Source organism: Mus pahari, chromosome 2, assembly GCF_900095145.1.
Source record: "Mus pahari chromosome 2, PAHARI_EIJ_v1.1, whole genome shotgun sequence".
NCBI lineage: Eukaryota > Metazoa > Chordata > Mammalia > Rodentia > Muridae > Mus > Mus pahari.
Window position 1 is genome coordinate 117,737,290 of NC_034591.1, and position 15,934 is coordinate 117,753,223.

Here is a 15,934-nt window from a genome sequence, read left to right on the forward strand (position 1 = left end):
GGCCTTATCCTTGGTTTATTCCCTCTGGGGTCACACTCCCCAGCCCTCACACTTTTAGGCAGGCAGTAAAGCGGCTCTCATCCAGCCCACTGGGTGATGAAATGTTAGGCTTTATTTATATTGGTAGTCGTGTTTTGACACTGTGCTGGTTTGAAAGAGCAATGTCCCCCAAGGCTCACATATTTGAACACTTGAACACTTGGTTTTATTTAGGGAAGTCCTAGGAGGCGAAGCCTTGCTGGAGTAAAATGTGTTACTGGGGGCTTTGAGAGCCTCACCCCATTTCCAATCCTTGCTCTCTACCTTCTGTGTACAGCTGACTATATGAGCTCTCAGTTTCTTGCTCTGGCCTCCTGCTGTCACTCTGACCCCCCTATTATGGACTCTGTAAACCAAATCAAACTCTTCCTCCTTCCTGTAAGATGCTTTTGGTCATCATGTTTTATCACAGCATCAGAAAACTCTCTCTCTCTCTCTCTCTCTCTCTCTCTCTCTCTCTCTCTCTCTCTCTCTCTCAGTATATACTTGCTAATCCAATGTAATTATTTTACTGTTGTCAATACAAACATGTTCTATCCTCACTACACATTGCATACCTCTTATCCAAAATGTTAGGGACAGAAATGTTTTGGACTTTAGATATTTTTTATTTTTTTCCTGTTGACCATCTCTAACCCTAAAATTGGGAGTCTAAAGATATTTCAGCATGACATGATGTTCCATTAGTTTGATTTTTGTACCATTTTTGGACTTCAAATATTAGGATTATTTTTATATTATATCAGCCTCCTCTGTTTATTGAACACTTACCATGAGCTGCATAATACTTGATCATTAGGGAGTGGCGATACTTCAGAGGGATCAGGAGGTGTGCCTTGTTGGAATAGGTGTGGCCTCGTTGGGGCAAGTGTGTCACTGGGGGTGGGCTTTGGGGTTTCCAATGCTCAAGCCTGTGTCTCACTTTTCCCACTACCTTTGGATCTGTATGTACGACTCTTAGCTGTATGTCTGCCTGAATGTCAGTGTGTTCCCCGCCAGGAAGATAATGGACTAAACTTCTGAAACTGTAGGCAAGCCCCAGCTAAACGCTTTTCTCTCTAAGAGTTGCTGTGGTCATGGTGTCTCTTCACAGCAAGAGAACACTGGATGTGGCTATTGTTTTAGTCATATCATCTATGAGCAAGCTGAGTTTTATGGAGCTCAGGAGTCTTGCTTAGGCTGCACAGTGAGACAGTGCAGAGGAGAGGCAGGCTTTCTTTCTCTCAGTGATTTGTGTCACACTACTGCTTCTTCCCTGTCCTTTGTCTTATTCTGCATCTTGGCAGGACAGGTACCTCCAAGCTCGGGTGTTGCTGTTTCTCCTTCATTCCTTCTGCTCTCTGGATGATAGAAAAGCCAGTTTCCTCCCTCCAGGAAGATGCCATTTTCCAGAGAACTGATGATGACCCTGAGCCCCATTAGTTGACTGAGGCTGTGGATTTCAGGGCAGCTGTTTAATGGGTTGTGAAGCCAGTTCACTGCTGGGTCACCCTATCCCAGCTGATCCTGAGCGAGTGAGGCATGTACAGATGGGCACAGGTTCATCCCACAGCAGGTGTGCTCTGTGGCACACACTTCCCGGGGCACCTGGGTGAATCAGATGTGTTGATTAGCAGAATCCCTCCACCCCTGCCCACTCTGATTCTTATACCAACTGGCTGCTGCTTGTAAGTAATGAATAAATAACTGTTCAGAGAGCCCCCAGGATGGTGAGCTGGGGCTAGACTGGGAAGCGGGGCATATGACAGTCTTAACTCTACTCTCATTGACAAGAGTATTAACACACTCCCATCTCTGGGGATGGAACATTCTACCACATTCCATGAAATGGAAAGCATCTGAGTTCGTTTTATTTATTCCTTGCACTGAGATATGCCAAATCAGTTCCGTGTCAGCATGGATAGTCAGATGCTAATGCATATATTTAAGAGCAGGAATCTTCAGTTTGTTCATATGAGCACTATGCCTAGAAACACATGTCGGTATTGTTCTAAATTGTTCTACTCTTCACAGTTCAAACAGGCCATCATGTTAGGAAGCAGTTTTAATGAAGCTAGAGTCCAGAGCCAGAGTGGGGCTCAGTTAATTCTCTTCTATGACTGCCACTTCCCTCACCTCTAGAGTGGAGAAAGCAGTGGCCACTGGCTTTGAAGGTTGTCTTGAAGATGCAGTGCTACAGACCCCGTGAAGAGTCAGAAGAGGCTGGCACACAAGCATCTGAGGAAAGCTGAGTTTACTGTACTATGTACAACTTGCAATTTCCGGTGTGTTTAAGAATCCCGAGCTGGATTTTATAGAATTCAATCCATTTTATCACTCAGGAGACCCAGCTTCTGTGTTTCTTGAATCTGGCAATATTTAATAACAAGCCTGTGTTCAAATTTTAGCTGTGCCAGACACCAGTTATGCTGGTTCACATTGAATTATTTCTCAATCCCTCTACTGTTTTCTTGTATAAAGTGATCTGATGGTTACAGCCCAGAGCCTAGGACTATAGGTTTTCAATCATGTCTGCCCTTAAACTTTAGCTCATCCTTCCCATGGCTGTGTGATCAAGGAGGAGTACATTTGTTACCCTTCCCTAATCTTGTAGTGTGTCTGCATGGTCTAGAAGAATGTTCATCCTACCTCAGTCTTACTTGTCTTGAGGACCCCATGCCTCTAGACTAGAAGCTTGTCTTCAGTTGAGTTATCAAAGACTTCCTGAGTCTAGATGGTCTGCCTGAGCTTGCCTCAGACAACCTCTAACTTTATCATAATTCCATTCTTGTGCTAAATGGGACATTCCCAGAGCCACAACAGGACAGCTCACAATTGGTCTATTGACTACCAGTAAAGACCCAAAAAGGTAACAAAAAGAGGTGGTACTAAGATGATTCCTGGAAAATCTCCAGTCAACTCTGGAAAAGACACAGAATCTTCCCCCTTTTAACCCTGTCTCTCATCCTCATATCTTAGGCCTTATCATTAAAGCCTCCCAACTTGTTTCATGAGGTCAAGCAGTTAATCTGTGGATCTATCACTTCTTCTGTACTTGCCCAAGAGTAAACATCTCTATTTCTACTAAATCAGCATTCAGTCTTATTGCTCCCATAATGTCAAGAGGGTTTTTTGGCACCCCAGTTTAAACATGGTCTGATGAGTTATGTTCCTCATTGGAGAACTATTTTTTGTGACTAAGAAAGCTCTTATCAACAACAAAGGGACATTTGGTTTCTAGTACCTGCTGGCATAAACCACAAAGACATAAACCTGGTCCCACCACCTGAAGAAGGTCATCTGAGGGGAAAAGGTTTTGGTTCTAGGAGGTTGAAAGTCAACTTTCTTTTAAGACCAGCTTATTTCCAGGTCTTGGTGTGTGTGGGGTGTGTCTCTTCTTGAAAGCTGAGCAATGTCTTTGTTATGGAGTCAGGGCTCCTGACTAGATCTTGGGAGCCAGTGGCCCTGGAACAACCTTCCTGGAACTTCTCTGACATGCAGATCTTGGCTTAATGTCAAGACATAATGTGTAACATCATATTACAGTGATATTTTATTTTGTGCAAGAAACTTCCTTGTCCTTGGAGAGGATTTTCTCAGACTATTCCTCCTCTGCACTCTATGTTTTAGTTTCTAGGGCTTTTATCTTCACTTCTTTCTTCATGAAGCAGGCAGCCAGGGATCCTGGAATAGGCATCTGCAGTGAGGTGAGAGCCCATGGCAGACACTCAAGCTGCAGACATGATCTTTCGGTTATCTGGCCAGGTTCTCATCAGACCTAGAAGTGTCCTCTGTTTTAATTAAGTTATTTTGTATTCATTTGTTTTTTAGGTTCTATGTTTGTGGTCACCTGTGAAGACATTAATCTGATGGTGGCAGAAGTAGATATATGAGGCATTTATTTTGCTAACTCTTGTTTGTGATCACCAGACAAGCCCTATAGAAAATGGTTCCTGAAAATAGAATTGGGTAAGATTTTAGACTCAGCAAAGTAAATCGCTCTAGAACTGCTGGAAGCTCCATTTACCAAACAACTTGCAACTGCTCAGTTCTTGAAGAGGATTTTCCTGGGCATGCCTTTAGGCTCACAGATATCTTATGATTTTTGTTTTGATTTTACTTTTGGATTCTGTCTGTGTAAAGGTTTTTATTCTTGTTTGGCTGGCAGGCCCGAGCTAAAACATTTCTTATGAGAAACTCGGAGATAACTCTTCAACTCTAGATGCAACGGGTACATGAGAAGTATCCAGTCCTGTCTGCTTATCTTTCTTTCTTGGCTTTTCCATGTTCACTTAGAAAGATGGAGAACTTTTGATAGCCCTAACGCAGCGAGAGTCATTTTAAGATCTATAAAAAGCTCTTTGTAAAAGTGGCAAGGACCTGAAATAAATCAGAACAGGAAAAGAAAGGTCAGAATGTGAAAGAGAACTCCCCTGTTGGGTGGATCTGGAGACTGTTGTTTGCCTAGGTCACCGAAGGACTACAACTGATTAGAAAGACGTTGGGCTAGGATTCAGCCACCAGCTTTTGAAAGCTTGACTCCCTGACCCTTCATGAAAGGGTTTCAGCTTGAGAAGTTGTCTCCTTTTCTTCTGATTAGCTCTTAGGACGGAGAAAGGATCCAGATCAACTTATGTCTGCATGGGGGCCTCACCTCTTGACATCACTGCTTTTACTGGACCTTCACTTAGGTCCTTCTCAGCCATCATCAGGTTAAGTAAATAGTCTACCCTGAAAATCGGCTTCAGGATTAAGGGTTGTCTGGGCCTGTAGAGGAAGTAGTCAGGCAAACAGTCTAACTTGAAAAACCAGGAAGTGATACTGTGATGGATATTCCTGGTTGTCAGCTTGACTACATCTGGAGTGACCTACAATCCCCAAATGGAAGGCATATCTGTGATGGAGATCTTGGGGCACCGTGGCTATGAACATCTTAGGCCCAGGCAAGGTGGTTCACACCTTTAATCCCAGGGTACAGAGGCAAGTGGATCTCTGAGTTAGAGGCAAGGCTGAGACAGAGCAAGTTCTAAGTAAAGAACAGCTTAGGTCCAGGCATGGTGGTGCATACCTTCAGTCTGGACCTTACCTTCTGCTGGAGGCCGGCGTAAGGGCAATGGGAAAAGGAAGGGCTCGTTCTTTCTTTGCCTGCTTGCACTTACTTGCCAGCACAGGTTGGAATCTGCGTCTTCAGGATTCCATCTTATACAGCTGAAATGGGACCTCGCCTCATGGGACTGAGCAACTACTAAAGTCTTGGACTTCCCAGTCACAGCTGCCCACTGTTGGGTTAGTAGGACTGCAACCTGCAAGTCATTCCAATAATTTCCCTTAATATAGAGAGACCTTCCATAAGTTCTGTGACTCTAGAGAACCCCGACTAATACAGATATCCTAAATGAAAGCTATAAATTCTTTCTTCCTTTTTGGTCTATTTTTTTATGTTACATGTGTATGCCTGTGGGTATGTTATGCCTACCTGTGTTCTTATGCTTCCTAATTATCATGGGACCAAATAAATGAATACCTGTCAAAAAGCATGAAAACAAAGCATTTTTCAAGTTTTCTATAGCTGGGGAAAAAGTTAAGTAAAGATTTGTTTATTGTTGGTTTAGTAAAAACAGTTATGCCACCTGATCACTATACACATGTATATAATGTAGGCAAACCCGACTTCCTCTGCTATAAAAAAAATGGTCAAGCGATGGATAGTTAGCTCCTTAGTGCAGCAAAACTTTCATAAGTAATTCAGAGAGTTGTCATGAATGGACAAGTTCAGTAAATGTAAACAAAATAGTTACTGTAAGTGAATTTCACAACTTAAAAATAACTTTATTATTTTATGTGTATGGGTATTTTGTACTATACACACACACACACATACACACACACACACACACACACACACACACACATATATATATATATATATATATATATATATATATATATATGTGTACACATATATATATATATATATATATATATATATATATATATATATGTACTATACATGTACAATGCCCTCAGAGGTCACATGAGGGCATCAGATTTTCTTCAGCTTGAGATTATCTGCAGTTACAGATAGTTGTAAGCCACCATATGGATACTAGGAATTGAACTCAGATCCTCTGGAAAAGCAGCCAGTACTCTTTTTTTTTTTTTTTTAAATTTTTTATTAGATATTTTCTTTATTTACATTTCAACTGTTACCCCCTTTCCTAGTTTCTCCTCCGAAAATCCCCTATCCCCTATCCCCTCCTCCTGCTCCCCAACTCACCCACTCTCATTCCTGGCCCTGGCATTCCCCTATACTGGGGCATAGAACCTTCACAAGACCTAGATCCTCTCCTCTCATTGATGACCAACTAGGCCATCCTCTGCTACATATGCAGCTAGAGCCACAAGTCCTACCATGTGTTTTCTTTGGTGGTTTAGTCCCAAGGAGCTCTGAGGGTACTGGCTAGTTCATATTGATGTTCCTCCTATGGGGTTGCAAACCCCTTCAGCTCCTTGGGTACTTTTTCTAGCTCCTTCATTGGGACCCTGTGCTTCATTGGGGATCCAATGAATGACTGTGAGCATCCACTTCTGTATTTGCCAAGCAAATACAGAAGTACTGGTAGAGCCTCTCAGGAGACAGCTATATCTCAGGTTCTTGTCAGCAAGCTCTTGTTGCAGCCAGTACTCTTAATCACTGAGCCATCGCTCCAGTCCTGAATTTCCTATAACTTAAAAAAATTCTATTCAGTAACCTAAAATCTTATCTATTATAACTATATTCATATTATATTAAGTTAGACAAAGTTCAGTATTATACATTAGATGTAGGTCAAAGTTGATATAATAGAAAGGAAAATATCACAGAAACTCACAACTGGTCAAATTCCAGGCAATAAGAATATGTCAAGTGCTTGGCCACAAATAGCACTTCCATATCTTAGTTCACTACTGCCCCCAAACTCAGGGATCATTGTGGAAGAGGGATAGAAAATATTGTTAGAGCTAGAGGTCAGAACGGACTGGAAACAGTGTCTATTGGACATGGTAGGATGCTACACTCATGAATTCACAGCATCTGTGGATGTCTTCATGAGACCTGTGCAAGATCAAGCCAGTGAATATGCTAGTATGAAGGAGCAGGGCTTTGTAAGGCCTGACGCCTACCTGTGGCACCACTAAGGGTTGAAGGGTCCTTGGGAAGGTAGAGTCAGTTTTCTTTAAGAGTATAGTTGTGAGTATATATGTTAACTATGGTCTATAGATGACCCAACACTCCTGAGTAAGTGAGCGGTACAAATGGATTTGGTGGACTATTTATATTGGGATTGAATGGGAGGTAGATCTGGAAGGACTTGAGGGAGCAGTGGAGGGTGAATATAGTCAAAATATATTGCATGCATGAAGAAGAATAAAATATGAGTAGAAATAAAAGCATGAGTAAAATTGCATCAGTTATTAGTAAGTTTAAAGTCTAGGTACTTTCATATGGTTTTAAATATATTTGGATCCATTTGTAAACTTAAAATTATGAAAGAAAAATCATGTAATCATGAAACATGAGTAAGTTGCACAATTACTAAAGATTGATAACAATATCAGAATATCACTTATTCTTTATGCAAGTTAAATGAAACATTTTATGAGGGAACTCATTATGAGGGGCACACTATAGTTAACAAAATATGGAGGAGAGAGAGGGAGACAGTAGGTTAGACTAAGGGGTTTGATAAGTTATGACAATTTTGAGAAAGTAGCAGAGGGTTTAGACAGGAATGAGTCTGCCTGGAAGCGGGAGCTGAGCTGTACTGGCATTATTTCATGGCAGTTTGTCCATCATCTAGAGAAAATGACACACCTTAAAATTAGAACTATTCCTTCCACGTCAAGGTTGGTGGAACTAGTCTTTTGACTATCCCAGGAAATGCAGGGACAAAAGCCAATGAAGATAAGGGGGAAAAGGACAGTCAATATTTTGGCCATCACTCCATAAGGCCAGCCACTCCAGGGCAAGGTAGGATCCTATAAAGGAGCCTTGCAACTCCAATTAGATAACTGACTCCTTGATTAGATGCGTCATGAGGAATTTCTATACCAAACGTCAACTAGTGCACATCTGCAAAGGGTCCCTGGGGAAAACATGTCTCCATTGATCCCAGAAGGAGTTGTGTGGTCAGGGAGACCCTGACCCATTGCAAGAGGTGACACAGCCGGTCTAGGGACACAAAGACCAATGACCAAGACAAGACACGACCAAGAGGCTCATCATAACTCCCTAAAAGTAACCCTGGAGAAAACTTGGATGAGCCAAAATGAATCCTAATTTGTGTGCCCAGGTATTTTGTCTCAGCAATAGAAAGTAGAACACACTAGCTACTGATTGGTCTTTCAATTATTGCTGTCTGTCTCAGGATTTCTAAGTGGGTTACCCAAACTCTGGGCTTTGTGACAGAAGCTGCAGCATGAGGCCTGTAGTTTTTAATCACTCAAAGGTCACACAGGAACACAAACATCTTTATTTGGCATTTTTGCTCGTTTTTTGTTTGCTTATTTGTTTGTTTGCCAGATTGGGCTTTTTTCTTATTGTTTTGTTTTGTATTTTATTTTTCTAAGCCATGGCCCAGGATTTGTAATGACTCTGTCTACTCTAAAGTTAAACGAAACTGTGATGGACACCCAATGCTTTCTGTAGTTTTTATATAAACATGAGTAGAGTCATAGAAGGAAGAGGGAGCCTTTAGGGTTTTCGAAAAATTAACCTGTCTTGATGATTAAACTCCAGCCATCTCAGGCCTGACCACTTGCAGTGTAGTTAAAGAGGGATTACCAAGCATTACCTGCTTTTGTCCCTTAGAGACCCCTAATGGCTCCCCAACTCCTTCTGCTCAATGGGCCTGTCTGGTCTCATTCCTAAGTGAAAGGCTAGAGGCTAGAACGGTACAAATGATAATCACTCCAGGGCTACGAACAGCTAGACTTGCAACCAGGGTAGACTTGCAACCAGGCCATAGCCAAGCCCGTGTAAGATTAGCAAGGGGCAAGGTTTTCCTCACTAATGGTTCTGTTAATGACACTCAAATTCAAGATTAAAATGCACAAGATTAGCATGCATCAGGAACACAGGGTGTGATGAGAGGAAGGATTGTTCTCTGCCCTAAGCCCCTGCTGACTGACTGAAAGACCTTGCTAAGCTCTACCCTACCCTAAACTTAATTGTCTCAAAGAACAAAATGCCCACTGGCCAACAACAGTTCATTTTCTGGCGAAAGTAGTTGGATCCAAGATGGCTGCCAGAGTGTATCCCCGACAGCCTCTAAACAAAGGTCATCATATTACCTCCCAGGTGCCAGATGACACCTCCAGCATGTTGGCAGCTGCCACAGTGATGACCGGAAAGGTCCTGAAAAAGTGAAAAGAGTTGTACCCATATTCCTGGGAAATCTCCACTCATTCTAGGAAAGTCATGAGTAGCTTCCTCCTTATTTCTTATGTCTGTAACTTTTTGATCCCCAATATGTCAAGATATTGATTTCCTTGTCTTATTTTTCTGTCTTTAGTCAAGAATATAAATCCCCCTGATGACTTTTTCAGCACTGAGCATTGCTACTGGTTCCAAGAGGGAAAATGGACATGGCTTGGGATCACAGGCTGGCAACACCATCCCTCTTTGTTTCTATTTCCCAACTATAAAGTCAGGATTGAATGTTTTGTAGGCATTGACCTCTAACTGTGCTCAACATGCAGTAAGTATTTGATGCATGTGAAACATGTATACATTCATTTTTCAGGTAAATACAAAAAAATTTAAAACTTTAATTTTACCATTCACAGTATATTTTACTATGTGTTTCATAATGACAGTTTTCTTCAAGTATTTCATTTTTTTTTTGACCATATTCTTTCCCCATTATTTTCTCAGGTCCTCCCTTCCTCCCCCTCTGTGTCTTATTAGTTCCCGTCTTCTTTCCAAATGATTCCTCCTCTATTTTCACATATATGTACCACACATACATGCATATACATGCACATACACATATTAAAGTTTTTAAGATGCAGTATTAAAATAAGATACTTGGCATAAAATACTTGGCAATCCTTTAAACTATATTCTCCATATTATCAGTATTTAGAAATATCCTCTTTATTAGTGGTGTTAAATTTTGTTATACAATGAGATGTGTTTTTATTACCTATGTATGTATATACCATTTCTTATCTTTTTTCTTTGATAAGTACTTTTTTGAAAAATCAATTAAAAGGTAAATTCCTAGAATACTTCTTTTGGCCATTTCCTTTTGTTAGAGTCCTACCTACAAAGAGTGAATCAAATGGTAGGACCTCTTTTAAAGTCCATGGATGTATATATGGATGTATGTAAGTACACACGCATCTGCCTGTCCATGCATCTATCCATGCATCTATCCATGCATCTATCCATCTATCTATCTATCTATCTATCTATCTATCTATCTATCTATCTATTTATCTATCTAATCTAATCTAATCTATCTATGCCTATATGTCTATCTGTCTTTGAATGCTTTTATTATTTTTTGGATGAATTGTTCTTTTTTTAATTAATTAATTTATTTATTGTAATTATCTTATTTTTTATTAGATATTTTCTTTATTTACATTTCAAATGCTATCCCGAAAGTTCCCTATACCTTCCCCCTGCCACTGTTCCCCTATACACCGACTCCCACTTCTTGGCCCTGGCATTCCGCTGTACTGGGGCATATAAAGTTTGCAAGACCAAGGGGGCCTCTCTTCCCAATGATGGCCAACTAGGCCATCTTCTGCTACATATGCAGCTAGAGACACAAGCCCTGGGGGTACTAGTTAGTTCATATTGTTGTTCCACCTATAGGGTTGCATCCCCCTTCAGCTCCTTGGGTACTTTCTCTAGCTCCTCCATTAGGGGCCCTGTATTCCATCTAATAGCTGAATGCTTTTAGACCTAGCACCAAAGTGTTTTTTCTTAGCAGCCAGTCATGACATGACTGTCTCCTCCGTGCTTCTTCATCCCCAAGTGTTCACTGGGTTGTGTTAGTTCTCATTTCTAGACCAGGGACAGAACTTTGTATAGTGAGAGAAGCACTGTGTATCAGCATTGTCCATCCTGGCAGTGACTGGTCACAGCTACTGTTAAGGTTAGGGAATGTAGCTAGTAACACATGGGAGAGAATCGGAAACTTTATTTAGGTTTAAATAGCATCCTGTGGTTAATGACTGCTTTGCTGAATGATTCTATGCCAAGCTCTGCAAGCCCAGAAGAGTGGCTGGTTGGTTCCCCGAGAGTTTCTCTAGGGCTCCCTGAGGCTCTCTGCTGCAGGCAGGGAGATGAAGCAAGGGAACGTAGAAGGGTAATATTGGGAAACAGCCTACTTTTCATTTTCTGTGTCATTTATTTGTGTTCCTAAAAGGCTACCAGAGAGTGGAGGAAATATCTTCCAGGAGAGGAGATTTCTGTTGTGCAGTAATTTTCCTTTCTCCTTTGTCCACACTTGTTATCTTGGTATTTTTAGACCAGGAGTCCTGAAGAATCACCTCTGCTGCTTTTCTATCTAGCTTGAATATTGACCAGCAATAGGGGTCAAGGTTAGTCTTCCATACTCCTTTGCCCTTTACCTGTGGGAGACAGTCTAAGCTCATGATACAGGGTCTGATTTTTCACACCTCCCCCCCAGGCCAACCTTGCTGTGTTCCATCACTTTTTGTGCTGAGTGTACAACAGGCAGCCCGCTAGACTCCACTGCAGGTCTGAGCTCAGCTCCTCCCTGATAGACAGCCACCCCCTCTGCAAAGTGTGACTCCATCTGCTCAGCCCTGGCCACTGGGACCCGAATCAAACAAGGCCAAACTGCCCAAGGAAACAGCTGCCAAATGGCCCTTGGCAGCTGCAGAACTGCCCAGTGGCCTACTCCTGACCACATCAGAAGAGAAATTAATGTCACACTGTATCATCCAGTTACTTAATTCTTGGCAAGCCCAGGCTACAGATAATCTCATTTGTAAATAGATTGAATCAATTCCAACCCCCTGAAAGAAAGAGGGAGTAAGAAATGGGGAGGAGTTTAATCTACTTTTAGGCTTGTGTAACCTGTTCGTGTTGTGAGAGTCAACCTGCTTGGCCCCTTGTGGTCTCTTTATAATTGCTTTTAATTTAAGAAAATCATTACTTGTATTCCGTAGATCGAAAAGATCAGGAATTTACATGTGTAAACAATCCCACACCATTTCCCTCGGAAACACGTGTTCTTTCTGAAGGAGCCGGACGGGTGGGAGCCGGCCCTCTTACAGTTCAGTTTTGTGCCTGCTGAGTGTCCATCACTGCATTTTATGCATTTACATGGATTATTCTGTTTAATCCTTTTAACATGCTTCTGGAAGCAGAGACATTTTAAATCCCATTTGCTGATGAGAAAGTCTAAAGGTAGGGAGGGTGGTGGTGGCTTCCGGAATGCTACCCACTAGTTAGGTGACAGAGCTGACGTATAATGCGGACAGACTCAGGAGTCCATATTCTCACATTGTGCAGGACTCAGACATACGTCAGTGAACACGTGAGTTTGACTTTCCATTGCTGGAACTGTGCTGTGCACTGGGGTAGAGGATTAAATTCTCCCCTGGGGTCATTGATATGTAGAGGTCTATCTAGGTTTCTTAAGATGGCTGTGAAGGTGTACTGTTGTCACTTGTTCATGAAGCCTTTGAACCCCACATTAATTAACTTACATCCCACACTAATGTTAAGAATGTACACAAATGCAAATAGAAAACGGCCAATAGCAGATTCCATCCCCAGTATTCCCACTTACAGTCAGGTCCTTAGGTATCATTTGGTCTCATGGGGAAAACAGCATTTGGAGCTACCAACAACAAGAAGGAGAGAGAAAGATTTGAGAATGAAATGTTTTCCATTGTAGTAGACATTGACCCGGATGCTAGGGTTTGCACTGTGGTCCTCGCGCTTGCAAGGCAAATGCCTTACCCTCTGAAGCATCTCTCCAGCCCCTCAGAGTGGCTTCTTCAGCACATTTCCAGTATATCATTGTGGTAGCTGGGGCCTGTTGTGAGAGACTAAGTCTTATCTCAAACGCAGGCCTGATTGTGTTTCTACTGCATCTGACTATGGATGTAGCCCATGTGTTCAATTTGCTGGGAAGTTAACAGTCTATGAATGGCCTGGTCCTGGACAAGATACCCTCCATGGGTATCTTAAAATTTCATTGCCATGAGAAATTTTAAGCTTTACCCCTCTGTTTCTATACTTACCATAGAAAGGAACAGGTAATGAATGGACCCACGTTAGCCATGGACTCTGAGAATCATTTCTAGAAATGAAAGACTTCAGGGTCAGAGTTCAGTAAATATTGATTCCAGTTCCTGTCGATAGCTTGCTGTGGGGTTCTAGGAAAGTCACTTAACATCTCTGGTCTTAGTTTCTTTGTCCCCAAGGTAGGGTGTTTGTGGCAGACAAATTAATATCCCAGCTCCAAGGTGCAGCTATTCATGTTGATGTGAAACATCTTCTGTGCTTCAGATGGGAGCCTTAGGGACAACATGCATTTAGAACATTCTGACCCTGGCCCGTTTCAAGTCAGAGCCTGGCAGAAGCGGTCAGTGCTTTGCCTGGTAAAGGGTTCTTGTGATTTATAGCCTGTGATATTCCTTTGTTAGGAAAAAATGATTTTGAAGGACAGCAGAGAGGCTGGATATGCTAGACCTGAATGTCAAAGGGTGCCCCGTGTGTCACAGTGAGCTGCGTGGGGTAAGTCTCCAGGTTTAATGATCACGGTGGTTAAAATAACATGTAATGAGGTCTGCAAGGTGCAGTTTCCTGGCTGCTCATCACGTGGGGTTTCTTTTAACATCAGCGGGAAAGCTGGTGCTGAGGTCCTAGGGTTTCCGTTTTTCTGTATCAGTCATGTTTGAGGAAGGGATTCGGGGACCTCCTCTCCTACAGCTTTAGAATGTCTTTGTGTTTCCTCCAATCTTCCCTCTGAAGTGAGGCCACTGATCAGGCAGCCTCTGCACCTCAATTTCATTAGCAATGCTGAGTCTCAGGCCCACCCCCTGAGAGCCGAATCAGATCCCCGTATTTTAACAAGATTGCAAGAAAGCCACACACACACACACACACACACACACACACACACACACAGTAAAGTACAGGAAGGACGGGCAGTGGGAAGCCATTGAACGTGCCGCTGGGAAGGGCAAGGGCAAGAGCTGATTGTTCAGTGGCCACTCTCAGGATGCCAGGCAGGTTTGAAGGAGGCAGATCTGGCTCCCTCTCAGATGTAGGACGACATGGTCAATTATTCTCACTGCACATGGGAGCTGTGAGCCTGGAGCCCTGAGCATACAGAAGAGTCTCGAGGATCTGGTTTGCTTCTGACTCCCAGAGGAGTTAAGGGCGGGCAGAGGAGTCCATGGCAGCTGCTGCAACTGAGTTGTCCCCCTGTCCCCCAACCATTTGGCTGCCCTTCTTAAATCACCTTACTGGTCTGAATTCACAACTAAAACACTCCACAGCTAGACTAAGGTAGTCACGTAAGCAAACACTTGCCCAGTCCCAGACTCGATGCACCTCTAGCTTCTGTACAGTTAGAACGGCCATTCTGAAGCTGTAGAGTTTCACTTAAGATTTTACACTTTCACTAGCAATTTTATTTTATATAGTTATCCATCATAGAGTAAAAACATTATGACTGAGTTGTAACTAGAGAAATAATGAATATATCTTTATGACTCAGGTCCTTTCACCTGTATCCCAACCTTCCTCTTCTACTGTTAACCTCATCTGTCTCCTTTGTAAATGTTACACTGTACCCACACAGCTGTTCAAATATATACAAGTGTGTACCTGATAGGCTAGGATGTACATATGGGGGGACATGCATTTTTCTTTTCTTTCTGAGTTTACATCATATAGCTTAAAATTATACTTTGCAAGTTATTCCACTTCCTGCAAATTTTATGATTTTAATTTTCTTTAAAGATGAATAATATTTATTTTAGTAAATGTATCACATCTTCCTCATCCATGCATCCATGCATGCACCCATGCATCCATCCACTTATGCATCCATGCATGCATATATCCATGCATCCATGCATGCATCCATCCATGCATCCATGTATCCATCCATCCATGCATGCATCCATCCATGCACCCATGCACCCATGCATGCATGCATCCATCCATCCATGCATCCCTCCATCCATGTATCATACATGCATCCATCCACCCACTGGACATCTGGGTTGTTTCTGTTTCCCTGTTGTGGTGAATAGAACAGCAGTGAACATGGATGGTGTCTGTTTCAATGGTAGGCTACAGAGTCCATCAGTAGTTGGGTAGTTTGCCTATCGGTGGAAGAGCTGGGTCAAAGGACAGTTTTCATTTTGTATTTTTTGAGGAGCCTCCAAACTGATTTTCATAATGACTGTATTGATTTGCACACTACCCGCAGTGAATAAGGGTTCCTATCTCTGCATCCTTTCCAATATTTGTCATTAACTTTCTTTTTGCAATTAAAAAAAATTAAACTATAATTTCCCCTCCCTCTCCTCCATCTATCCCCTCCTATGTACCCTACCCCTTTGTTACCTCTCAAATTCATGGTGTCTTTTTCTTTGTGTGTGTGAAATAAATATGCAAATACAACGTGCTTTTGCTTGAATGCAGTTATGTGGTCTCAAGGCTGATAACCAATGGGGTCTCACCTTTGGGGAAGAATAATTCTCTGCTGCTCAGTTAAATCAGGCTTCTTGTGGGCCTCTGCTCTGTTCAAAGGCAGGCAAGTTACAGCCCACAGACTAACTCCAGCTTCCTACTATCTTCCTGCTTTCTCTCCCCTTCCCTCCCCTCTCCTCCCCTCACCACTCTTCCCCTCCCCTCCCTCCCCTC